The 27,298-nt window shown below is 37.1% G+C and overlaps 1 protein-coding gene across 3 annotated transcripts in view; it reads left to right on the top strand.

Annotated features, from left to right (window-relative positions):
• The window catches only part of LOC126374064 (dual 3',5'-cyclic-AMP and -GMP phosphodiesterase 11), a 277,630-nt gene that overhangs the window by 115,544 nt on the left and 134,788 nt on the right, over positions 1–27,298 (top strand). For 2 of the 3 annotated variants that reach the window (XM_050020521.1, XM_050020524.1), the window contains exon 3: positions 26,858–26,899. The exons of the other annotated variant lie outside the window; for it this stretch is intronic. The gene's annotated coding sequence lies outside the window, so the exon portion shown is untranslated. The remainder of the gene's footprint in view (positions 1–26,857; positions 26,900–27,298) is intronic. 3 annotated transcript variants of the gene reach the window in all.

Genomic DNA, 27,298 nt, shown 5'->3' with positions numbered 1-27,298 from the left:
GTGACGTCATAGACAAACTTGATAAAATGTTGGACTTATTATTACGTTTGTCTTGTTTAAAACTCATTAATAAGTTAAATAGAAAAAATAAAATGTTTTTCGTTAGTTTTAGATGTGACTTCATTTAGTAATCAGAATTTGGTTGATGGTGGTTGATGTTTTGAATAAAAGGATAACACTCAGCATAAGCCGCGGCGCGTGAGCCACCCTGGTATTCTGTAGATCCTACTGAGTAACCCACGACTATTGCGTTCTATATTATGGTGAAACTTGTACAATGATTTTGTGTTCTATATAGAAATGGCCTCCGTGGTCCAGTGGTTGAGCATTGTGCTCACGATCCGGAGGTCCCGGGCTCGAATCCCGGTGGGGACAAATCACAAAAATCACTTTGTGATCCCTAGTTTGGTTAGGACATTAACGGCTGATCACCTGATTGACCAAAAGTAAGATGATCCGTGCTTCGAAAGGCACGTTAAGCCGTTGGTCCCGGTTACTACTTACTGATGTAAGTAAGTAGTCGTTACATGAGTCATATCAGGGGCCTATGGCGGTTCAATAATAACCCTGACACCAGGGTTGATGAGGTTGGTAATCCACCTCACAACCCATACGATAGAAGAGAATAGAAATCCTTCCTATCGCTTTTATCTTAACTAAGCAGAAGGAAACCTTGCCACCGGAGGATATCGCATCCTCGTAGAATAGTGTTTCCACAAAAGTTTTGCAGAATCCATTCAGCAGTAATCCAGAAAGTCGTCATGGCTTTAAAGGCTTGATAGTATTAGAAATGCTGCTAGAAAAATATTGAAATTTCTAAAAAAAATATTTTGTATTCGCACATATAAAATATTAAAATACGCAGTATACAAATGTCAAATAGCAACATTGCTTTTTTAGATGAATTGCTTCAGTAACCTCTCCCAGTTGGTACTATTTGTATATACCTTGTGAATAGAAACCGAGCCAAAATTCATAACATAGGTAACTATAGGTTCACTCGTACAAACAATTTACATACTGAGTGTAGTCGGTTAATTGTATCCTTCGTTTGTATTGCGAATATAACTTGCGTATGTGGCGTGTTGTATGTTTCTAGTTATATTCACTATACGACTATTAATTCGTGTAGGACACGAACATTGAAATGGATGAGTGAAAATTGCTTTCGTACACACGTGTATGTTACGTATTTATGAGTTTGTAACCCTTGTCGTTGGAAGCGACGTAAGTTTTTTTTTTACGTGACTTATTGTAAATTTGTCGCAAATGGCATTATCTTCTTGGCCGGACGGCATAAGTTTGCAGATATTGGTATACAGAAATGAATATGATGTACCGAATAGCGACAGGTTCGGTAATTAACGGTTCCGTGGTCTAGCGGTTAAAGCGTTAGTATCTCGATTGAGTCCCGGGTTCGATTCCCGGTGCGACATGTCACCAAAATCAGTTTGTGATTCCTATTTTGTTTAGGATATGGCAGGTCGATTATTCGATTTTCCGAAAGTAAGATGATCCGTGTTTCGGAGAGTACAGGTTATATTTACTTGATCCCGACTGCTACTTACTTTAGTAAGAAAGTAAACATCCTATGTTTTTTTTTTTTAAAGTGTAGTAGGAGTCGAGAAAATGTAGTCGTTGTATGAGCCATTTGCCTTTGTCAGTTCAATAGTAACCCTGACACCAGGGTTGATAAGGTCGATTATTGACGTCACAACCACACGCCACGAGAGACGAGGGTGTAATTAATGAGATAAAGGTGTTAACCGTACGCACACGTGCTCAGCGGTAAAGAAAAACATTGTGAGCAAACCCACATTCCCGAGAAATGCGTTTCGGAGGTATGTGATCTAAGATGTATTGGACTGGTTTTCCCTTCGCGGGTTGGGCATCCGCATTAGCTTCTGTAAAAAAACAGACGTGACTAATCTTTACCTGTAGATTAGGTAAGCGGACCCCGTGATAACGCTAGGGAGATGAAAGGTGTAACCTGAAGCTGTTCTTGACATGTTGTTCTTGATAATTGCGTCTGGCAAATCACAAGCCGTATTTCAATTAAGCTTACACTACGAAGATATTGTTGCTACAACAAAGGCGGTCTGATTGATTTCTATTATTTTCGGCAATTAATTTTGGTTTCGTGATTAATGGTTGAGACTCCAGATTTCACATTCATAAATTATTGCGATCCGTGGTAGGTAGCCCAGTTGGAAGAACGCTTGACTCCCATTGTAAGGTCGCAGGTTCGAATCCAGCACGGGCTGAAACCTATGATTTTCGAAATCGTTTTCGAATTCATGTTTGGATTATAAGTGATTATCACGTGCTCAGTGATGAAGGAAAGCATCGTGAGGAAACCCAGATACCCAAGAAATGCGTTTTGAAGGTATGACGCTTAACCTGTACTGAGCTGGTTTTCCCATCACGGGTTGGTAATTTAAATATAAGTTGTTGCTTCTGTAAAAAAGGACCTGTCAAATCTTTAGGTTAGGCTAGGGGACCCTGTGAAAAAAGGGACAACGCTTGGGAGATGATGGAATTATTGCGAGTGGCTCATACAGTTCTCAAAATAAAAATAAAACAAATAAAAATAGAACAAAATAAAAATAAAAAAATAAAAAAGTAGAAAAAAAAAAAACAAATAAAAAAAAAACAAAAAAGAATATTTTTTTTGTAGAAAAAGTACATATATCATCACGGATGTAGGCAGAGGTTTACAGTAAAACACCCACTCCTTGCCACCTATGTTTAAGTCCCATGTAATATGGGGCGAGCCTATTGCCATTAACCGGACACAAATCTAAGAAACCGCGTGATATCAATTAACAAAACCTGAATTCAAAGTGAGGACTATGTAGGTACCTGCATATAATACATGTAGGAAAGTGAGAATGCTATGTAAGGATAATGAATGGGAACTTGATTGTTTATGGTATGAAAGGAGGTTGGTTAATGAATGTGACGTAAGGCAGTTTTAAAAAGTAAGAAAGGGGAGTCTTTGGTGCGATGTCGGTCGGGTGAAAGGATTTTGGTTTTAATATTAGGTGTGTGTGTGAAATAAAAGGAGTAAAATATATCCTGTGTTATTTCTATATCCCACATACATACGAGCTATGTGACAACGCATTTGAGTGTCATAAAGTCGAATTCAGTATTATATTAATGTAAATTCAAATAGTGAATAATACGTTTTCTTATGTTAGCAAATACTTAGGAAGGCACGCTAACATCTGTTAGTCCCTGTTATGCTCCTGTTGGTGGAATTTGTGTTATGTATAAAGGGTATTTTGATTTAAGGTATTTTAATCTTAGGTGATTTGACGTTAGGTTTTTTACATTTAAATATTTTATATTTAGACATTTAAATATATTACCCCTAAAAACACTTACGAAAAACTCTAATTAAACAGTTCTTTTGTTTCTTCGGACTCGACTAGAGCATTTTTCTGTGATTTAATTTCTTTGCACACCCCTGGAGCAGCGTGGTGTATGCTCCATAGTCCCTTCGGTAGACTGAGGGGAGGCCTGTGCCTAGCAGTTCAGTAGGACAGTATAAACTGTAATCATCTGTTTATATAAAATGTAAATTAAAGGTCTTCCAACCTTATGTTTAGATATCTAGACTGCTGTCAGGCTAACTTTTTAAGTCTTATCTAGTTCAAAGTTATACGAGACAAAAACAAAGTTAGATAGCACTGTCACTTAGAGGCGTTATCGCAAGAATTTCAGGACTTAAATAGCGATCATGAATTTTCTCCCGTTTATGTAGTACGTTACCTACAGTACTTAATACCGCTTTTTTCCGAATTCAGTAGACATCTCGTTGGTATGCAACCCCCTAACACTGGCCACCTAATTACTAAACCAAAGATAATACCAGGTTTAAACTACAGTCCACGCCACGAAATAAGCCCACTTATTACCCGACTGGGACGACACAAAAAGGAGGGTTATGTGTTTGACCGCTATGTATGTATGTGTGTATGCACGTCTGTTACCTCCTAACTTCTAAACCACCGCTCAGAATTTAACAAAATAGGTATCATTAGAAACGTCTTGATGGTCCGGTAGTTATAGGCTATGTGACGTCAGGCTAAACTCAATGTGGCGCCCTCTAGAGGACGTAAGTGAGGACGAAAAAAATTTTTTTGTGTGTTGGGTATCATATGAAAGGGCTTAATTTGCACATTTGAAATATATACATATTATTAGCTTTTGTCCGCGGGTATGCTCGTATTTACGCGATAATTACGTTTAATTGATAACAACTGCTTAGACATATAATGGAAACACGTGGGAACACATAATGGAAGCACGTTATCATCGATCATAGACAGTGAAAAACTTACGTCTTATTATATTCTTTGATTACTATTTTCTCATCCAACTGTACGGAACAATGGCGGGGCGGTAGTGTTTTCTTTACGAACGCGAGCGGAGTAATTTCTCTCAATTCATCATCTTCCTTTCGCCTTATTTTTTTCTCTTCTATATTTCTTCGAACCACTCTCAAGGTTTACTCCTTATATTATTATATAACAAAAGCACTTAGATTATAAACATTGTTAGAATATTATGTGAAATATATTTACTTGAAAAAGAACTAAATTTTTTATTTATGTGTAATTAGATTAAGTTTTCACTTGACAAATAATATTTTAAATTATATTTCTCTGTTCATGTCTTTCTTGTACTTTATAATAAATATGACGCCATATAAATAGTTTACGAGAATAGTTCAAATATTCTATCTAACAGTAGGTTGGGAGGTGGATGACCTCAGCGACTCTGGTGTCAGGGTTATTACTGAGCCGTAGGCTCCTGACATGGCTCATGTAACGACAACGTACAGAAAAATACGTGAATTAAAATATTGATATGACACGAAAATTCGAAGCGAAGAAGTATTCACATCTTCTATCAGGCTGTGAGGACCAATCTCAACTCAACTCAACTGTTCACTAGACTTAAATAGCTTATCATTAAGATTAGCATTATTCCAGATTCCAAACCTTTCTAGTCTGTAGGAGTCCACGGGAGTTCTTTACAGTTTTATTTACGTTCCTTCCTCTCCCCATGAATATGCGGGACGATGTGTGATGATGGAGTCCCGACGTGCCGGCAGTAAACAGTAAACACCAACAAGAATACACAGTTTATTAATTAGCACTTCACAAACAAGAACCTAACGAAATTATAACGATGCTATATAAAATACGATGAAGAATTTATGATTACAATTAAAGTGGGCACGGCCAGAGCTAAGCAGTATAGATGTTGCTCTTATCAATGTCGGGGATGCAATGCCTCAGCGTAGAATAAAAGGAATTGTGGAATGGAATGAGAATTTCGAAATTTAAAATGATTGACGGTAAGAAGGAGAGACCAGTATGTGAGTTTGTACTCTGCTACAAATGTATTCCATTCCGAACACGCTAGCATGAGCGTCAAGGAGCTGAACCATGGTTTTGAATTACCTACATAAAGTAACACCGCAGCCCGTTGTCTGGTTATTTATACAATTTACGACATAGTAACGAAATCTGAAACAAATTATTGTTCCCAGAATCTACAGGGGTGTATTTAGGAGTTAGAGGTAGATCCTCTCGGCCTCCGTAATACAGTGGTTGAGAGTTGGGCTTACGATCTGGAGCTTCCAGGTTCTAATCCCAGTAGGAACATTATCGCAAAAATCACATTGTAATCCCTTGTTTGATTAGGCTGATCACCCGATTGTCCGAAAGTAAGATGATCAGAGGGCGCGTGAAACAGAGGAGCTACTATTTACTTAATTAAGGATGAAGTCGACACCAATGCCATGACACTCTGACGACGAATTTTCTGTCTGACATCAGGGATGTCACGGCAGAAAATATAATTAAGAGATTAAACGAACTTACCTGTAAGTGAAGTTCTATCTCAATTATACGAAGCTCCTTGTTTGAGACGATTAACAGTGTAGTCTACGTCTTATGCTCCAGGATCGTCATAATTTTTAAAGCTCATGTCCAAAGCTAAAAAAAAAAGATTCGTTTTCCGCTTCCTGAACGTACCTGTCAACTAATGTCATTATGTTTAAAGCATGTTTCATGGACAACTTCATCAGCTGTGGAGACTTCAGGGCGTGATATTAAAATTGAAAGAGTCCCGTCGATAAGTTCATAATTATTGTCATTAGTTTTTTTTTAACTCTACGTAAATCTAATTGCGTTTCTGTTGAATGTTATTTTCCACAACGCGGGCTATTCTCATTTCGTGCAATTTCCGGTTCGAGAATTTAAATTCCTTAAGGGACAAAACTTACTTTGTTTATTCTGTAAAAGCTTTAGTGTAACGCTTTCACCAGGCTAAGACAAACACCAAGTTAAGCTTGTTAGGTTAAGTTATTTTCCTTTAGCGTCTTGGTACAGTCGTTTATGATTTTTAATTAACATCCAAAAGGGAAGTTGTGGTAAGCGTGTCGCCCATGTATTTATGTACCTAATGGTCTAAATCCTGAATAAAAAAACGTAGAATGCGTCCAGCTGCTTACCTTCCCGGACATGTCGTAAAAACCGAAAGATCTATTTCTCTCTCAAGAGACGAGAAATACATATGTTTCTTTCGCACTCAATCCACACGCCTATTTCCCAGTGGGGTAAGCAGAGACTATAGAATACCATTTGCTTCGATCCTGACATAAAGCAACAAAATTATTTTTCCACATTCATCACTCCTTACAAAACTAATGGTTATGCAGCTTAGTACGAGAAAAATGAGAGATATGTCACTTTAAACATGCTACGTTATACCCAGACATTAATAATTTCCTGTCACCATACGGTTCATAATCTGAAAGCACGGAAGTGCCCCCGCCAAGACGAGGAAAGCGAAGAACCTTTACTGAAACGTTTTGTCGATTTTTTGAACCCTCATAACTCAGGTTTGGATTATACCAGGTGAACCATTTCTATAAAGGATTTGTTGTCAGCAATGCACTTATTAATTAAACATATATAAAGTTTCTATATTATATTATATATATTAGGTATATTATACTTTCTGTATACTTTACATTTTATTGATATGCAAAAACCCAGATTTTGATACTCACTGCACTGACTAACTAATGATCATTAAAATTACTACTTCCTTTTTTATTATTAATTTGGGATATAAGCTAATATTAAGTTCTAAAACTTTGAAAATTCACCCCCCAAACAGAGACAAAACTAATGATGTCGAGTTGTAGATATACCAGTTGTATTGAACGAAGTGAAAAAAGTTTGTCGCGTCGTAGCTTGGTTGACCTGACGGCGCTTTATATTTTGCCTAATGTGTAGAGTTTGTGAACGTAGGATTTGTATAAGTGTGTGTGTGTGTGCGCATGAGTCTACATGAGATCTGATAACCTTTTGACATTGAGATCTATATGATCTCGTCTTGGCTACATTTACATGAAAATGAAAAAGAAGTGTTTGCAAGTTGTCGTCTAATTACTTGTGGCTCTGCCCACCCCATTAGTCGTCGCGGGCGTGACTTTATGTATGCATATAAGAGATTGGAGATGACTGTACATTGTCGTTAATCGTTGCCAAGGCAACTATGCGAACAGTATGCGAATAACGCTTTAGGTATAAAGTTGCGTAAAGTATGTGCGGTAAGTCACCGCGACAATTAATCTAACTTGTAGCTATTAGCCGAAACTCAAACCTAAATTGGTTGGTAACTGCTGTTACATGTTTACGAAACAATTTTAAAAGGGTGATGTACTTAAATTTTGTGCGTGTCAGGAAATTGGTTATTCCTATCCATGAGTAGGTATTTCAAGTTTTGCTACTGTAAACTGACGTTTTTATACTTTGATAGAGATGGATAAAGCCTACACTTTAGAAGTCCACTTCTAGCAACTACACTTGGCGTATGAAATCTTAAAATCAATAATATTAACATCATTGTTAAAAAAATACGAGAAAATATATAAAAAAAAGTTTTTTCCGGTTACTTCGACACGGGCAGGTTATATCTACCCTCCCAATAAATTGAAACTGTTATGCTGTGTTTTCTAAATAATGCCTATATTTTTTTTTCTATTCTTTATTTTACGCCATTCTTATCTGAGTTTGTTAAGAAAATGAAATGTGTTCAGGTAAAGGTAGAATATTTTTCTTCAATGCGATGTATATTTAGATAGAAAATTGAATAAGCAACCGTTTTCTGGGAATCCTCAACGGTGTAGGTACAATAGTGTGCGGAAATTTGAAATATTTTCCTCTGAAATATCATTGGATAGATATTTCTAAAAGCTTCCCCTTCTTGACATTGGAAAGCCTTCTCCAATTCCGAGTTTTATGTAGGTACTAAAAGTTATTAGATTATATAATGACAAAAAAATGGTAGTATTAAAGTTTTATGCACGTTTCACCGACTTTCATTTAATTTTTTTTTATTTTAAATTCAAATTCAAAATATTTATTTCGGAAACTAGTCCATATTTAGTTAGTAACAAAAAGCTTAACCTAGTATTAGTAACAGATTCGAAAGAAGTTAAACGTTCGGTCGTTCATTAGACGTTTTATATCAATAACGTGATTTTATTATTTTATCGGTATTTTACATTTCTAATAAACATAGGTCTACAGACCAATGTTCTGTGGTAAGATATTGTATTTATTTATTTTTTCAAACAGTCTCCGTGGTTAGCGCATTAGGTTCACGATTTGGAGGGCCGGGTTCGATTCCCAATGGGGACACTGTCGAAATCACATTGTGAGACTGACCTTTGTTTGGTGAGGACATTGCAGGCTACACTCACCTGATTGTCCGAAAAAGCGAGATAATTCCGTGCTTCGGAGGGTACATTAAGCTGTTGGTTCCGGCTATTAGCCGTATTAAAGCACCTCCACCAACCCGCAGTAAACAAACGTGGTGGAGTATGCTCCATACCTCCGGTTGACTGAGGGGTACAGGGCACAGGCCCAGCAGTGGGACGTATGTTTTTCACAATGAAACATTGCACAACTTTTTTTTATCCCCAATGGGGTTGTGAGAGTTATAGATACGTAAACGTGACGACAAATAATTTTTGAATACACTTAGTCTTGTATATTCCAAGACCTCAACTAAGCCTACATTATTAATGCATGCATCGTGTTAAATTACGTTAAACCAGAATCCAATTATTTTATCCGTGTGTGCTTTAGTACCTATGTATAGGTATGTTTCGGTTGCTTATATGTCGCCTGTCCCACAAAATTAGCAATTTCACAAGGCGTATTAATCATTCGCATATGAGAGGAAAGTTAAGGCGCTTGCGGAGTAAGGCGTTTTAGTAATTAATCAATTTGACTGACATTATTGGGGAGTTTTCTTTGTGATGTGAGATGGGGATGATTTCAGAGCTTAAATAGCATACCTATTGTTGGCGCTTCAGCTTCCATTGCCTAATAGTTTGAGCGTTGGGCTTACGATGTCGGTCCGGGTTTGATTCCCTATGTAGACATTGTTGAAATCACTTTGTGAGACTGGCCTTTGTTCGGCTAGTACATTGCAGGCTGGTTCACCTGATTATCTGGGAATACACTACAGTAATGCCATGTGTAAAATCTTTTCCTGAAACATAGTGCGTATAAGTAATTTTAAAGATATTCCAGGGGTGATGTGTGTACCTTATGCGAGTAGGTTTGTAAGCCTTTGGCAGCTCAATGACGTCGGCATACTGCCGGAAGTATCGAGATTCCAAGAAAAGGATTTCTAGGAGCATATTATTATGACGAAGGATCCAAAATAAATTGTTCGTGTGAATTCACGTGTCAACATACATTTCTACGGTAAATATTTTCTTTTCAATCTTGTCAGTCTAAATGTGTCAAGATTTTGAAATGACAGCGTACTTGAGTATTCTTCACAATTCATGTTTAGATTCGAGGAAAATAATTTATTCGTTTAGTGAATTTCTTGGTACTTAATTCTTCATTCTGCAGCAAAGTTTGTGTGGAGTACTCCCCGGCCAAGTAGTTAAGGTGATTCGTTTTCCATACAAAAGTTGATGCAGTGCTACAGGAAAACGGATAGAGGAATATTGTTATAAAACCGATAAATAGTAATATTTTGGTGTATTATTTTCGCAAACTAACAAAAATTTTGGATCCGAATACGAGAAGTACCATATTTCAGACCCTCAATTTTGATCAATTCTACATTTGTAGTGGTGCAGATTACAGTGTATTTGCTGAGCGTGTAGTGGTGTCAATGTTAGTTTGTGTGCGTGATAGTTTTTTTTTCTCTGGGCTTTGACTGTTTGACAAGTGTAATAGAATGCCGGTGACAATTTATAAAGAGATTTTGTATGAAGAGAATAAATATAAATAAAAAACTAAAAATACTACAATTTGAGAAAAGGAATACTTATTGGAAAAATATTTTTATTTATACGCATATTGCGGAAAATGTAGGTAGGTACTCATATGAATTCAGATTCTTAAAGTCAAGTTCAGTGATTTCAGAGCCCAAGCCGGGATTATTCACATGGGACATTTATAAAAATAGCCCACATTCATGTGGGTATAGGGCCTATATTATACGCTTACACTTCGTTCAGTCTCGTGTTTGTCCCGGTATAATTCCAGGTGACGTCCGCAACCCCAGACGCATCCAAGCCAAACATACGACAGGGACGCATTTAAACGTATTCACTTTTGTAGGATTATCAGAGAATAATCAATACTTCTTCTATCGTGTGGGTTGTGAGGCGGAGTACCAACCTCATCAACCCTGGTGTCAGGGTTACTATTGAGCCGCCAAAGGCCCCTGATATGGCTCATGTAACGACTACTTACTTACATCAGTAAGTAGTAACCGAGACCAGCGGCTTAACGTGCCTTCCGAAGCACGGATCATCTTACTTTCGGACAATCAGGTGATCAGACTGTAATGTCCTAACCAAACTAGGGACCACGAAGTAATTTTTGTGATATGTCCCCACTAGGAATTGAACCCAGGACCTCCGGATCGTGAGCCTAACGCTCAACCACTGGGCACGGAGGTCGGATTTCAATACTTAATAATCATTGAAATCATAGATTCTGCTTTCGTTTTTTTTTCAACCGATCACCGCTACTTGTCACAGTTTTCAAAAGTACAGTCATGAGCAATATCAGGTACCCACTTTAGAACCCTGCCGCACTATCATATTTGACATTTAATGAGATTTACTGTTTAATTTGTCAAATATGATAATGCGACATGGTATCAAAGTGTATACATATACATACTCGTGCCCGTACTCACTACTCAACAATATTTTTAAAAACAATCATATTTAATGATGATGATAATTGTGAAATTATTTTACAAGAGGTGTCCCTAGCCCAGTGGCGTTAGTCGATAGAACCAAATTGACTAAAACAACCTGGGATGCGAGCAGTCATTGCAATATCCGATTTACTCTTCGAAACTTCTATATTACAATGTTTGGTGAAATCATTCTAAATACGACTCTGCTTTTTTACATACAAAACTGAAAGCAGATGGAATGCTATTAATAAACGTGAAACGTCACGTGACTATGTCGATGCTACGGTCAACTGCTATCGTCACCTTAAGGCGGATACAAACATGTGAGGCATGTGCCCCACACGCCGTGCGCCCCCCGCCTCACAATGCATACCTTCATATTCGTGCGTAGCACATGTGCTACGTATGCTACACACGTATAAAACATATGTATTACACGCGGCGTGCTGCGTGCGGCGCATATGCCTCGCAATGTTCGCAACCCTATATAGTATCACAAATATGTATATATATACTTCGCATAGTATCTGTGAAACGTAATACCTATGAACTCCTAAATACTTTTTAACAATTTTTAAAATTCCTTCAATTTCTTAAAACTAAGTGAGCTCACACCAATCCTGTTTTGAGAAACATTTTATATCTGTAACATTTATGCCTTAGCAGACTGAAATATATGCTTTTGGAATGTACTGCTTAGAGGAATGAATATCCACATCCATTTAAGCTAACCCATTTTGTGTTTTGAATATAAAATACGAGATTCCTTTACCTGACGTTATGTATGGAGATAATTTATTTCTGAAGACAAGACCTTTTCTACCTGTTAGCCGTAATATATTATTCGTACTGAAGGCAGGACATTTCATGAGCTTTTTGTGAAGTTGATATGTGTAGCTAGGTAAGTCGAGAATTGATCGGCGATATGGTTTCGATTCAGTATATTAATTTATTTATCTGATTATGTACTGTACTGTGTCTGTACTGTAATAATGTCTTTGTTTTATACTCTACGTATTGATTATAAATCTACAAAAGAAACTGCATACTTAGTATTAGGTACACTATTTGTTACCTATCTATACGAGTATCTACCTACGTCTTTTCCAGGACAATCACTCTCTCATATTCTCTTATCTTTTTTTTAAAATTCAATTTATTACACTCTCATGCATAAATATAAACATAACAAATAGGACAAATGCATAAGAGATAGAAGAGGTACACCTCTTCTATATTGGTAGCCTTATTGCTAGAAGCCTTCACGTATTTCGAGAAAGTCGCCATAGAACAAAAATATCAACTTTCTAAGACGCTTCGAATGAGATATGTCTGAAGTCTATTGGTTGAAACAATGATGTTCCAGGAGGTACCCAAAATTATACTAAAAATCTGAATTCCGGCTAAATCCCGCGTATGTCGAGAAAGTCGCCATAGAACAAAAATATCAACTCGTTATAACGCTTCGAATGAGATATGTGAATGAAATCTGTTGGTGGAGGCGAACGTTTTGACTCATTGTCCTTTCTTCTAGGCAACCTTAGGATTTATTATTGATTTCTCTGTCTCTTGTCTCGTAATTTCAGACTTAGTTTCAAACGCTTACTTTGTACAAAGCAATTTATACTTAGGTAGGTATATTACAATTTATAATGTAGACAGTTCTTAATCCAATTCTCCAGAATTCGAATTACCACAACACTTGTAATACAACAAATAAATGCTTCGTAAGTAATTGCATAACCTTATGAAGATATTGATCAGTTAGTTGTTTGGGCTGCAAGGGGTCGCCAACCCATAGTCCCACATGTGCGTTGATGACACCATTCCGGAACGCCGTGCCAAAAATACATGCACTAGAGCTGCACCCGTGTATATACGCCTGGTTCCTTTATGCGTACTGACTGATATCTAGGTAGGTAGGTAGGTAGGCTGAGCTGTAGGCCATCTACGGGGTCCACAGATGGCGGATAGTGGAACGGCCATCAGATATGATGGTTAGCTGCGAATATAAAAATAAGCAGTCCCCGACCAAACAGCGAGAGGATTAGCAGAACGTAGTGGGTAGCTCACTGGGACGGGCTAACCTATAAAATGCTACTTAGGTTCTATGACGATCTTGTGACGTAGCGAGTAGGCGCCGCTACTTCAAAAGCGCACCCCCTGGTGCCGGGCAGCAGCAGCGGTATCAGTACTGGTTGGAGGCCGAGGAAATGGATTCTGGTAGGGCTCTAGCTAGAACATCACCGATTGAGAAATTGGTCGGTATACTGCGGAACGGAAGGCGATTGGGGCAACCACCGTTCTACACGCCCTATCTATGGAGTATTGAAGGCGATTACTCCACCGACAAGAGCGCAGCTCTTAAATAAAGAGAGATAGAGAGAGCCTGATATCTACCAGGTATGTTAAATGAATTTTAAAAAACTGGTCATGTGCGAGTCTGACTCGCGCACTGAGAGTTCCGCACAAATTACATGTTGTGTATGACATTTTAATTATCATAATGGTGCTAATTCCTGTAAATACCATCTAATTTTATTTTAGGTTATATCTGTCATTTTCTTATCCGCCGAAAAGGAAAGGGACGGGTAATCGACAAGCATAAAATTTATGGAACACACGTCAATTTTAAGCACAAATCTAAAACAACCGTCTAAAAATTCGCCCGGGTTATTCATTTATTTACTCATTCTTCCTAAAATTAAGAGCTGTCAATCATCCGTCCCTTTCCTTTTCGGCGGATAAGAAAATGACAGGTATAACTTAAAGTAAAATTAAGAGATGTCTGCAGGAATCGGGGCCAATATTTCATGTTAATTTCAACTTGATACATCCACGCGTTTCCGAGAAAAAGTTCTTGACATACAGACGGACGGACACCCAAGTGATCCTATAAGGGTTCCGTTATTCCTTTTGAGATTCGGAACCCTAAAAATGAAACACTTTCCAGGCAGTTTATGTTTTATAACTATAGTTTTCTTAGTATCATAGCATTAATAACCCCCAGTGGCATAGCGTGGTAAGGCGGAGTATCATCATCATCACCAGCCCATTAACGTCCCCACTGCTGGGGCACGGGCCTTCCCTATGGATGGATAGGGAGATCGGGCCTTAAACCACCACGCGGGCCCAGTGCGGATTGGTGGTTATTAACGACTGCTAATGCAGCCGGGACCAGCGGCTTAACGTGCCTTCCGAAGCACGGAGGAGCAAACTTTTTTTTGTGGTCACCCATCCTATGACCGGCCTTTGCGAAAGTTGCTTAACTTCAACAATCGCAGACCGAGCGTGTTTATCGCCGGGCCACCGAGCTCCAAGGCGGAGTATGCTAGGTGCCAAATATCTATCTATGTCTATACTCGTAGCTCTTTATTTAAATATTTCGGAATTCATCCAACTTACATAACATAAACAACCTATTTATATATACGTGTCACTGGCGCCCTTAAACATCAAGAGGAAGTAAGAAGCATAATCAACCATACTACTCCAATGCGTGTTACAAACATTACCCGTCCCTTTCCTTTTCGGCGGATAAGAAAATGACAGGTATAACTTACAATAAAATTAGATGGTGTGTACTGGAATCAGCAAGTTCGTTTTCTAAATACTTAAATTCAGGCATTTTTCACAAATTGGTATCCTAATTGACAACGAAAAACGAACCTGGGAGTTATGATTTGATGGTCAAGTTGTCTAGCTATTACAATACAGGCGTTATCGTCATTGAAAGTTGACTTTAAATTGGAACTTAAGTATCTGTTACAAACTGCTACTAATACTAGCCTCTCTACTCTACTCGTGAATGGAGCAAACCAAACCAACACACAATCTTGCGGTGGAAAATTTCACATCCGGAATGGAAACCTTATATTCATTACGTCATTACAAACTAAACTTTATAAATGTGAATCAAAATACAATGTTGTATAAGAATGCCCGTTTTACTGTTGGATAATCAGACGTTTTTGTGCGACTTATTGACGGTTAGATGCGAAAAGTGCAAAAGTCGATTGAAAAAATGGGTTTTTGTTTAGTTCGATAACGTTTATTTTTAGGATTAAATTATTTTTAAAACATTCCAAATTAATTAATAGTTCATGCTACCCCCTTCAAACAGATAACGTACAGATACATAAATCTACACAAAGCTAGCATGTAGGATCAAGGATCTGTACTAATCTGCAGTCAGACCAGGATGTCCCGTCAAGGTTTGTGGCGGTCTACTTATATCTTTAAAAATCTATCTAATAGAGTCTAAATAATGTCACGTTGCTGGGCGGACACAGGCGTCCCCTCAATTAATGGAGGGGGTATGGAGCATATTCTATCACGCTGTTCCACTGCGGGTATGTGGAAATGTTTTTTTACCCGACTACGGCGAACCAAAAAGGAGGGTTATGTGTTTGACAGCTAGGTATTTTATTACTTTATTAGACGAACGAACATCGGCAAAGATGCTTTTAGAGAATCCTTAATCTTGGAAAAACGAACTTGGAGGTCATAAGCATACCCCGGAACCTACCATCTACTGCCCAAATCGTAAGTGTGAGCTAGACACACTCCGCGCGCTCTCCCTCTTACTCTTTAGCGGCTTACGGCCATTTAAGACTGAAGTAAGACCCAGAGGGGGTCAGGTCGGCAATCGGTAGGAATTGGTGCGGGGCGGAGAGCTACCGTTCCTTATTTAGTGTTATTCTTTAGTCTATGCCATAAGTCTTAGTATTATTCTTTAGTATGCCAATAGTAGAGAGCAATAGAGAGCTATGCTCGGTATTTCCCTGCTCGATCGAATCAGAAATGAGGAGATCCGCAAGAGAACTAAAGTCACCGACATAGCTCGAAGAATGCAAAGCTGAAGTGGCAGTGGGCAGGACACATAGCGAGGAGAACCGATGGCCGATGGGGCGGAAAGGTTCTGGAGTGGCGACCACGTGTCGGACGACGCTCAGTGGGTAGGCCCGCTACAAGGTGGACCGACGATCTGGTGAAGGTCGCGGGAAGCCGCTGGATGCGGGCAGCGCAGGACCGATCGTCGTGGAGATCCTTGGGGGAGGCCTATGCCCAGCAGTGGGCGTCATACGGCTGATGATGCTGATGATGCCAATAGTTATCGCATTATTAAGTATTTAAATGGTTTATCCTTTACGATGTTGGTATTATCGAAGTTCATTGTATGGACAAATCCATTCAAGTAGAAACTCCTCGTTTTATCTCGTATCGTATCGGAATTGCTATTCTGAAAATAATAAAATACAAAGCTGATACAGTGGGTGAGCTCGACTTAAAGTATGAATGAAGTCGATAGGGAAATATATTTCGCAGTTGGCAGACAAAAGTACTTCCGCACAGATCTAGACTGCTCCGGTTAAGTTATGATAACTTTTGGAACTGGGGCTTTAAAAAATATTATCTTTTTCAAAGTTTTCAGATTTAACATTTGTATAAATTGCATATTGGTGGTCCTAAATTCACTAACTAAACTCATGTATAACTGATGTATCATAACAGCCGAAGCTTTGCCGAATAAATCGATAATCTGCGATTATTTACGGTTTATTTCGTACCTTTTTCTAGATTTTCTAACTTATTTTAGAAATCTGAAATTCTGATAGATTCAAATTTCTGGTAGCTTATGAGCCCTTCTATCTAAGTTTTCACTTTGAACGTGAACTTCTATGCCACCCTGTATATGTCTATTGATACTATCGATATTTAGAGTATTAAGGGCTTACAAAATAATCGATTATAAATCGTAATACAGTCGATTACCGGGCAACACTAATGTTATGTTATATCTTTACTTAACTAGCTTTCAGTCTGCGACTTTGTCCGCGTGGACTTCGGTGATCGCGCGCGGCACGTTTTTTCCATCCCTTTTTCATACCCTCAGGGGGTGATTTGCGGGATAAAAAACTACCCTTTGTTCTTCCCTAGGTTAAGACCTACGGAAATTGTGAGAAAACAATCTCCGTATCAAATTACATCTAATCCAGTTGAGCGGTTTAAGCGTGAAAAGGCAACAGACAGACAAGTGCTACTTTCGCATTAAAGACATTAGCGTGGATAAGCCAGACAGTAATAAGGACGTATCTAAGTTATAAATAGTGTAATTTACACACTAGCTGAGAAGACAAATGTGTGATGATAATCCGTTTACTTTCCTCCCATCGGGATCAAGATGGCGACCTCACGACACAGAATGCAATATACCGACATTGCAATATGTTCCATGGTGTGATGTGCGGATACGTTATATAAACGGCAATTTGGACCCTCATAACCGCAAGTGTTGGTAATTTGTACGGAACCGTTCCAGCTGTTTAATCTTCGCTGAATAAAGGTGGAGCCCTCGAAATTTTTGTAATAGTAACTTATGTTAATTTATTGTTGCTGTTGTGTTGTTATACTTGTTATGGAAGGTTTAGTAACATCTGGTTCGAATCGGCGCGCGTGTATGAATGAGGAACAATATATGAATGTGGAGATTTATGTTTTTGAGGTTATGTATACGTTTTTACAATAAAATACCAGATAATATTTTAAATTTGCCAGAAAATAAATTTAAAGCTCATGTGAATCTAACTTTATGTAAAAAAAGCTTATTATAAGATTAATGACTACCTAAATGATAAAAATGTCTGGTATTGAATGTGTTCCTCTAGTTAAACTTGTAATGTATACCCTCATTGGTTTTAAAAAGATGTGTTGCTGTTGCAGTTTCTTGTCTTGCGAAATGACGTAAATTCAAAAATGTTATATTGACCTCCAACAAGTTTATCCATGATAATTACGTTGAATAAATGATTCTGATTTCTGGAGGAAGCAAGAGAAATATGGTAGGATCGAAGCTAATGGAATAGCCATATCTACTTAGCCCGGTGGACAATAGACGTGACTGTATGTATGTATATTTATGATATGTTATTGTACTCTTTCTATTTCTCTTTTGTTTTGTATTTTATGTGTGTGTAATAAAGTATTTGTTATGTTGTGTTGTTAATGTTTTGCTACAGATTGTTTATTTGTTATACTACTTCTCAACCAATCATCATATTGTGCGAACACATTGCCAGTGCTTGCTAAACACATGGTAAAGTTCTGATTTCTGAACGATTTTTTTCTATCTATACGTCTATGTTGTTCTGAGCGCGTCAAGCTGCTTGTCTTCCTGTGCAGGTCGTAAAACAGGACGACAGAGGGATTGAGACCTTTTTAACATCATGGACTAACCCGTGCCATCATAAGGGCTATCATCTCTATCTTAGGACTTCGTTTTGTATCAACAGTAACTGCAAGTTGTCTTTGATTAGGGATTACGGTCAGAAAGGACATTGACCAAAGTTGTATAAAACTTGGTCCAAATATCCACCACAAACGAGACCTATTAACCGAAATAGACCACTAAATACTGAGTAATAAATGCCAAACCGCAGTCAAAAATATGCTGTCAGTAAAAAAAATATGGCTAAAAATATGTTGTTAGAAAAAAAAACTTTTTTTAACCTTTTCATGGGAAAATATTTTCTACATCGTTGTTCCGAACCCACATTTTTAACTGATTCGGGGCTGCTTGATTTGTCTTGACATGCTTTCTTGTCCTACATGATATCCAGGGTCTAAAGATGGACCCAGAAGGTGATCAAAGGAACTCTGTTATAAAACCACTGACAGCATATTTTTGACTGCGGTTTGATATTTATTACTCAGTATTTAGTGGCCTATTTCGGTAAATAAGTCTAGTTGGTGGTGGACATTTGGATCACTTTTGGTCAATCTCCTTTATGTAAGTAGAATTATTTTATGTTATGTATGTTAGATCCTGTAAACAAATATTTCTGCTGAATCGGACTCGGTGTTTAATCATCAGCCAAGCTTTATGACCGTTAATTTTTTCAAGATGAAAAATATCGTTGTCAGAAAAAGGGGACAATTCACCGAGCCTTCTTTTTATTTCTGATGATGAATTAATTTTCATGGGCTTAGGTTGTATTAAATCTGACAAAATGTGTCGAGTATAACTTCGTGTTAAAAACTTAAAGATTATTTTGGACTTGTAGTGTAGAGACATTAGCAAATACAATCCAAGAAAAATAAAATAATGTAGATAACTCTACAGCCACTTACTAAAATGATATGTATAGGTATACATATCTTTTTTTGGGAACGTCGCTCTATTGACATTGTTTATCTTTTACATCCTAAATCTACTAAATCGTAATTCTACTAAAATTACAATTTTCGTTAAAATGTCGCGCTGTTGCATCATAATTCATAAAACCACAAAAGAGAAACTAAGCGAAAATATTGTCTCATAAAAACAGTGTGAACCTCCTTATAAATTTCCCGCGAGTCATGCAAAACTGCACTTTAAATAAATGTAAGCTGAGTAATATCCTCCATAACTCAAACTCTGAAGATGCTTCGCAGCCTTGGAGTAATGGCTCTAATTTATTTAAACGATATTATATCTAAAGGACTCTTTTCAGATTCCTTGTAAGTTGACAACCGTTATTTATTTCGGACCCTTATTAAATCAGCTTCAGACATCAGAGCCGTTCTTGGCAAGTTTGAAAAATATTAGCAGTGCTAACGAAATTATTGGGTTCACATAATTGGGTATCCAATTCGGGAAGCTGTCCTTTGTCTAGAAATTATAGGACACAAGAGGACACCCCAGTGTTTTATTTCCACTTCGCAGTGTATCAGGGTTGAAGTTTAGTTATGCTTTACAATTATTGGATGAGCCGAAGGAACATCAACATTTAAGTGAAGTACCGTGATGGACGAATTGTCCTGTGGCTTGTGCCAAATAGTGGGGTGATTAGAAGTAAACCATGAGGATTGGTATTGAATTTAATAAGAAATAATAAGTTATTTTTGAGTTGTCGTTTATTGTGATGAAAATAAAGAAGTGACACGTTCTACGTACAAATAGAGGAAACATCAGAAATTCAAATATTGACATATAACTAAATATTGATCAGTCGAAACATGTGAGTAGGTACTCGTATGTAGGTGGGTAGGAATATTTAGTTCAAGGTAGCCTTTTATGTGAAATATAATATTTCATATTTATTTCCACCATAATTTTCAACTTCGCACCATATCATTAGTTATTGTTGCAACATTTAAGTCTTATCGCCCAATATTTTCAGTATCGGAAATGTTTATACTAGCATACAATTCAGAATAATATCTAATACAGTAAAACCTTTAGATAAGGATCGGGAGACTTGGCTCGCCTCTAGGGCGCAAATGACAAACGAGCTGGTCTATGCCAACATTGTAACGAAGAACCTGTGTTTGTTTCAACCAGCTTTCTTGGCAGAAACATTGGCACTTGCACTGCAGTAAAAAGTTGAAAAAATCAACACATTCTCTTAGAATGTTGCAGTATTCCACGACCCAGATTTCGAAGCCCGATTCAACGTGTCATCTCTAAAGGAATTGGAATTAATCCAATACACTTTTTCTCAATAAAGATTTTGCGTCGAGTTCGTGTATGGAAATCCGTGCACCTACTTTGTCAACTTTATTGCTCTTTTATTCCTTTTTTGTGACTTATTGTTTTGAACGGAATTGTGTTAGGTATCCGTTGGTGATTCTTCATTATAGTTTTTGAGATATTTTTCTTTTGCCATGCATATAGTTTTCAAAGGTTCCTCTACGCATCGAAAAATCAGTATCTTTTTTATACATCCTTTAAGAGGTGTCAGACTTCAAACGGTTTGAAAACTTAAGTATTGGGTTGGATGTCTCTTATGAACTTGATAGTTGATCTTTCATCTGTCTCAACTTCGATATTTTGGATGTGCGTTTTGGTAAATATTGCTTTTGGATAAATCTGACCATTTAATTTTGGATCTGCTCTCTTAATCTGTTTTAGTTCCACACATTGCACAATCAAACAATGTTTCATCCGTTTGTATGGGTTGCGTGTTTGTATGGTAAAGCCATTACCGGACGTTTGGTTTCATTAATAACTGCCTCCGAGCAAATTAAAACACACTAAACTGTTTTAATTAGCTTAGCTTCTGTTATTGATGTACAAAATAGAAGTACGGTGTCACTTGCTTCACAATTAAATCATCTTTCCGTTTTGAATAATTTTGACACCGTAATATTATTCGGTTTGTAGCCAAATATTGAATCGACTACGAATATATGATGGGGTTACGATAGCAGTCAAGCTCAATAACTGAGACGATCGATCAAAAACAAATTGATACTGAATTTAGGAAATTCATCCCGAATCTGTTATTTATCCTAATCCTAGATAGTAAAGGAACCTATACACAATACAACATAGTGTCCAAGTAGTACTTGTCTGGTGGACGGTATCAATATTCCCGGCAACTGTATTCCACTGTTCGCTAAATTGCATTGTCCTAACACGGTTAGAGCTCCAAGTTCCAATTGGAAGAAATACGATTGTCCATGTTATTCTATTTGTGGATGTCACGTGTTTAAAGTACCTTATTTTGTGTGTTTCATTGGCAATTTGAAACCGAAATAGTTTTTATGTGGGCTTTGACTGGTGAGATGATAAGAGATACCTACGTACAAACAAAAAAACATTAACACAAGAAGTGAAAAGACTAGACAAAGACGAACGTAAACTATAGGTACGGAAAGGTCTTAAGAAAATTATTAATAAATAAATACATATAAGTAAGTGTTTTTGAAAGAACCTGTCGATGAATTCCTGAAGATATATATTTCGACAAAGTACACGAATAGTTTGTTAGCTTTAATTTACATTATACACATCGGCAAATTAACCCAACTGTATTTTCTGGTTCTAACTTCTCAAATAAAAGGTCTGGTGGAATATTTTGAAGCAACTCAAACATTTGTGTTACGACATAAATTAATTCTTTACGACTATCTTTACATTTTCCGTGCACGTTTACGAGTTTCATGTCAAGAGGTACGTTTTTGTGTTATGAAGTAACATCACGTAAACGAATAGTCAGATGTTATCTTAAAACTCTATGAGATATCTTACTGCATTTTAATTACAAATAGTAGGTGCCTAATTCGAATTCTGTTTACAACTACTCTGGCCTGCAAAACTAAGTACCTACTACACTTTTAAAATGTATTTCTTTTCTAAACTACACATAAAAGTTAGTGGTAAAGTAAAAAAGTTTTATAGATAATTTTATCAGCTTCCTTTGTAAATATTAAATTGTACATATATTAGTTGGTAACATTTCGAGTTCTTTTAATTTCGAAAGTATATCTTGTGTACTTAAAAACATATTACAATTTTAAAGTGTGTTACTTAGTTTTGCGGGTCAGTGTACATTATATAATGTGATGGATTGGGGTCATTCTATAAGGGCCTGTGTGTGTCTTGATTCTGACACGTGTATTCAAAATACTTTAACTGAGAAATGTTCCTTGAAATAAAGTTGAACGTTCACAGCCAAGGCCGCGTTTATATTTTATGTCTTTCATGCTATTATTACTCATAAAAGTCTGTCAGAAGAAAAAGAATATGCCCTAAAAGCATCCCGCCTACCCAAATAGGAAGCCAATAACGTAATCACCATTTTATTTTCCATTTTGTCTAAAGACACGTGACGAAAGAACATAAATACACTTAGGTATTTTTATAAATATAAAGTAAGTAAGTATATTTGACGAAAGCCGAAATTGAATTCGTGTTAGTGGCGGCGAGTGAAAACGGTGAGGACCCTTAGTATGTGTGTGAAGTTTCAATAGGGATTTCGGTCGTGGGTGTCTGTGATGGACGTTATTCTGTCTAGAAATAGAGGCTCTATCACTATGCAGTGAAATTAAATAAAATTTTATATCATCGAACCACTTGGTCCGTATACATACATACATACATAAACTCACGCCCGTAATCCCTAATGGGGTGGGCAGAGCCACAAGTACCAAGTACCAAGTAGTAGTAGTAAGTAGGTCCGTATACTTGCTGAAGTAAGCGCGTAAGTTGTTACGAGCATAATAATTCTTTAATAGGGTTGATGAGATTGGTCATCGACCTTACGAAATAATAGGTATGTACTCAATAAAAAAAACTAAAAAGTATGCGCTTATCAGTCATCATGAGCATATATATAGTAAAGGATAAAAAAAGGTAATAAAAAAAAGAAAAGAAAGGAAAACATGAATCGGTAGGACTAGGAGGGCCCTGTGCTGGGAGGTTTTCTGGCCACGTCTTTCCCTCAGCGTTACAGATTCCGATGTGATAGTAGTTTTACAGTAGTTTTACATTTAGTAATATGTAATTTAATTTTTTGACGTTCAAAAAGCGCTAACGTTGTAAGCGTTGTAACGTTGAAAAATAAATATATTTTTAAATTTTAGGATATGCTCAGAACAATGAGTTAGTATATCAGAAAGCTCTGGTGAAGCGTAGGCACTCAGTTCATCTTCCGATGGATGTATCTCTAGCCCATTGGAGAATATAATCATGATCTTATTAACATAAGCCAAGGTCAAGGCCATCAATACACCAAGGAAGTTTTCAACGGCGTCGGTGGTCCAGTGGTTTGAGCGTTGGGTTAAGATCCAGAGGCCCCGGGTTCAAATCCCGGTGGACATATCACAAAAATCGCTTTGTGATCCCTAGTTTGGTTAGGACATTATAGGCTGATCACCTGACTGTCCGAAAGTAAGATGATCTGTGCTTCGGAAGGCACGTTAAACCGTTGGTCCCGGGTACTACTTACTGATGTAAGTACGTAGTCGTTACAGGAGCCATGTCACGGGCCTTTGGCAGCTCAATAGTAACCCTGACACCAGGGTTGATGGAGTTGGTTATCGACCTCACAACCCACACGATAGAAGAAGGAAGTTTCTCTTCTGTATATTCGGCCTAAGCTCGAGAACTACGGAATGAATTTGCATGCAGAAAATTGTAGTCAGCTGAAGCCGGGTCGAGTCACTAGTTTCCAATGTTGGGTGTTTTTCTCTGGATATCAAATTAATCTCCTAATTACCTAGGTAATTAGGAATTTTATATCGCATTAAAAATCATAAAACTATGTTTAGTTTTTATTTTTCACCGTTAATGCCGTAAAAATAGGTACGATAATGTATTGAATAAACAAGAAGTCGATAATTTAAGATTGTATTATCTTTAAATCAAACAAATATTCCAACAGATTTGTGAAGTCTTAAAATAAAGATTGGCCAGTTTAGATCTTTGATATGCATATTAACGTTCTCTGTGCGAATTAAGATACGCATTACGTGATTTTGTTTATTTGCTGTTTATTGAGAAGCACGTGTTCTTTGATAGAAATCTCAGTAAACAATACAGGATAAGGCTACACTTATCTGTGATATCATTATATAATTCACTATAATTGTATTTATTATCAATGGGGGAGTCACAAAAAAATCTGCTTGCAGCCACAGACCTGAGGGGTTAAAATGGCCACATCGAAACAATTCATCTAAGAAAGCAATATTGCTATTTGAAATTTGCTTTGCGCACTTTTATATGGGCGAATGTCAAATTGCAATATTGCTTTCTTAGATGAATTGCTTCGATGTGGCCATTTTAGTCCCTCTGGTGACTCATATCTACGGATAGTTTCTTGCATGTTATTCTTCTAATGTGCGGGTTGTGAAACCAATCACTGACCTTATCAGCCCTATTATTATACCGCTAAAGGCCCTTATGCAACAATTTATTTAAATAAATTGTAATCGGGATCGACTGCTTAACGTGTCATATGCAGCACGTAATCATCTTATTTTCGGAATCCCGGTAGGAACATATCACAAAAAAGCACTTTGTGATTCCTAGTTTGGTCAGGAAATTGCAGGCTGATCACCCGATTGTCTGAAAGTAGGATGATCTGGGCTTCAACCACTTCTAATATTTACTTAATTATGACTAGGTACGTAGTAGTCATTACATGAGCCATGTCAGGACCCTGACTCCAGGGCTGCTGTGGTTGGTAATCCACCTCACACGATGGAAGAAAAGTGTAAGTAGATAAGTACTTTGAATATTTTGCTCTACAGGTAATTGGGTCAATTTATGAAATTTTGATTACTAACTGAAGACTGACGTAAAGGTGACAAAAACTTCTTTTTTTCTATTTAATTTGTTTATGATTTTTTAATAAAGATAATTGTAATAATAAGTGCGACATTGTGTCCCTTTTTTATGACGTCACAGGTTGCATATAAATTCCATAGTAATTTCTTAACTGATTTGACAAGTTGGAAACTACCCTATTGCATAGTAGACAGTTCATGCAGAGTTAAGTAATTGGCTTAAACTTTCAAACTTTTCCGTCCCCAGCAAACGTGGAATATCTTAAATCAGTTTTAAAGAATCACACATTCCACTAAACACCACTCAAAACTATCGGATAAAAGTAAGGTTTTTGTTAAATATATACAACAAGAAAAGGGACCGTGTAGATAAGCAGGGATTTACTCTGGTATCTGCTTACGAAACAGTGATAAAAATAAAAGTTATTTTAGTTATCTCACAGATGGAAATGCCACTAGACGGGAAACGAGGCAGATGTACATTTCGTTAATATTCTTATTTCATGGGAGATTTAGTATGTAGTTAAGTACATAATCCAATTTCGGCGAAAAGTTCAGCGGTTACCAATCTATCACACGTAATCCTGTCGCTTTCTGAGATAAGTCTGATGATAATCGTCTCTGAACATGATTATTCTGATGGTATTATTTATTTATTCATATATTCTTCCAGTATTATGTTCTGTGCACAAACATCGCGATAAGAAGACTTGGGTTTGTTTGTCCTCCAAACGCAATATCGCACTATACCTGTGAATCTTGATGTATGAAAGAGTATTTTACTAAATTTTAATTTATATTATCTTTTATTCTTCTTTCGTGTGGGCTGTGAGATCAATAACCGAACAGGAGCTGGTCAGGGTTACTATTTACCTATTGGCCGCCAACGGCCCTGACATGCCTCGTGTAACGACTACTATGTACAATCAAGAGCAAAAGTGCAGTCACTGAACCCAGCGAATTAGTTGTCATAATTATAAAATTTATGTTTTTGTAGGTGTTTTTCGTCTATTACAGAAACGACATGTAACCAGGAGGTCTTAAGTGCAACCAGTTAATTTATTACTTTGCAAGAAACTGATTAGACTATTGCACCTTTGTACCTAGTCATTCTGAAGCACGGGTCTTCATACTATCGGACAATCGGGTGATTAGCTTGCAATGGTCCTTTTTGGGATTCGAACCCAGGTCCGGCGGTGGCTTAACCATTGGACCACGGAGGCCGATTTATGTTGTTACTTACGAGTATCAATGTTTTAATTCATAAATTGGAGTTAATGTGAATATTGTAACTACGGCGTTAGCGCCTTCAAGTTGGAAAATTCGCCGTTTTATCTTTATAACATTTTGTCTCCTTTACCACACAAGTGTGATGTTGTGTCATTTAAGAAATCGTTAGTATTTACGTCTGTCTTCATTCTCCATATTGTTTATTATGTATGTTTTAGTCACATCAATCAAGATAATTAATATCTTAATAATTGATATCTTAATTGCTTGTTTTATCAGCAACTTTATTTCCTTTCAGGTAATTTCCACGCAATTGGAAATATCAATCGCTTTCATTCATGTGAGTATATTTTATAATATTATAGTTACGTACAATATGTTATCTGTGTCACATGAACCGTATGAATAGTCACTTTGTTCGTTATAACTTGAATTTTACTGTGCACAGCATGTTATAATATTAATAGTACTGGTTATGATTAACATTGCATAATATTGCAGAGGTAGGGCTGCGTCATCGAGCACATAAATCTCAAGTGTGATTGAAAAATGACTCATTCTTCTCGAGAGCTTGTTATCATTGCCGTTGGAGTTTCAAAACGACTGTGATTTCTGCTCTATTATCTGTAGGAAGTGAATCTATATTGTGAAATTCGTGTCGAGCACTTTTGTTAAAATTAACTTGTCTATAGTTACACTTTTACGTAGCTTGTTGTAGCTAATGTCATTCAATTCCAGA

Source organism: Pectinophora gossypiella, chromosome 16 (assembly GCF_024362695.1).
Source record: "Pectinophora gossypiella chromosome 16, ilPecGoss1.1, whole genome shotgun sequence".
Taxonomy (NCBI): domain Eukaryota; kingdom Metazoa; phylum Arthropoda; class Insecta; order Lepidoptera; family Gelechiidae; genus Pectinophora; species Pectinophora gossypiella.
This window is presented reverse-complemented; position numbering and strand designations above follow the sequence as displayed.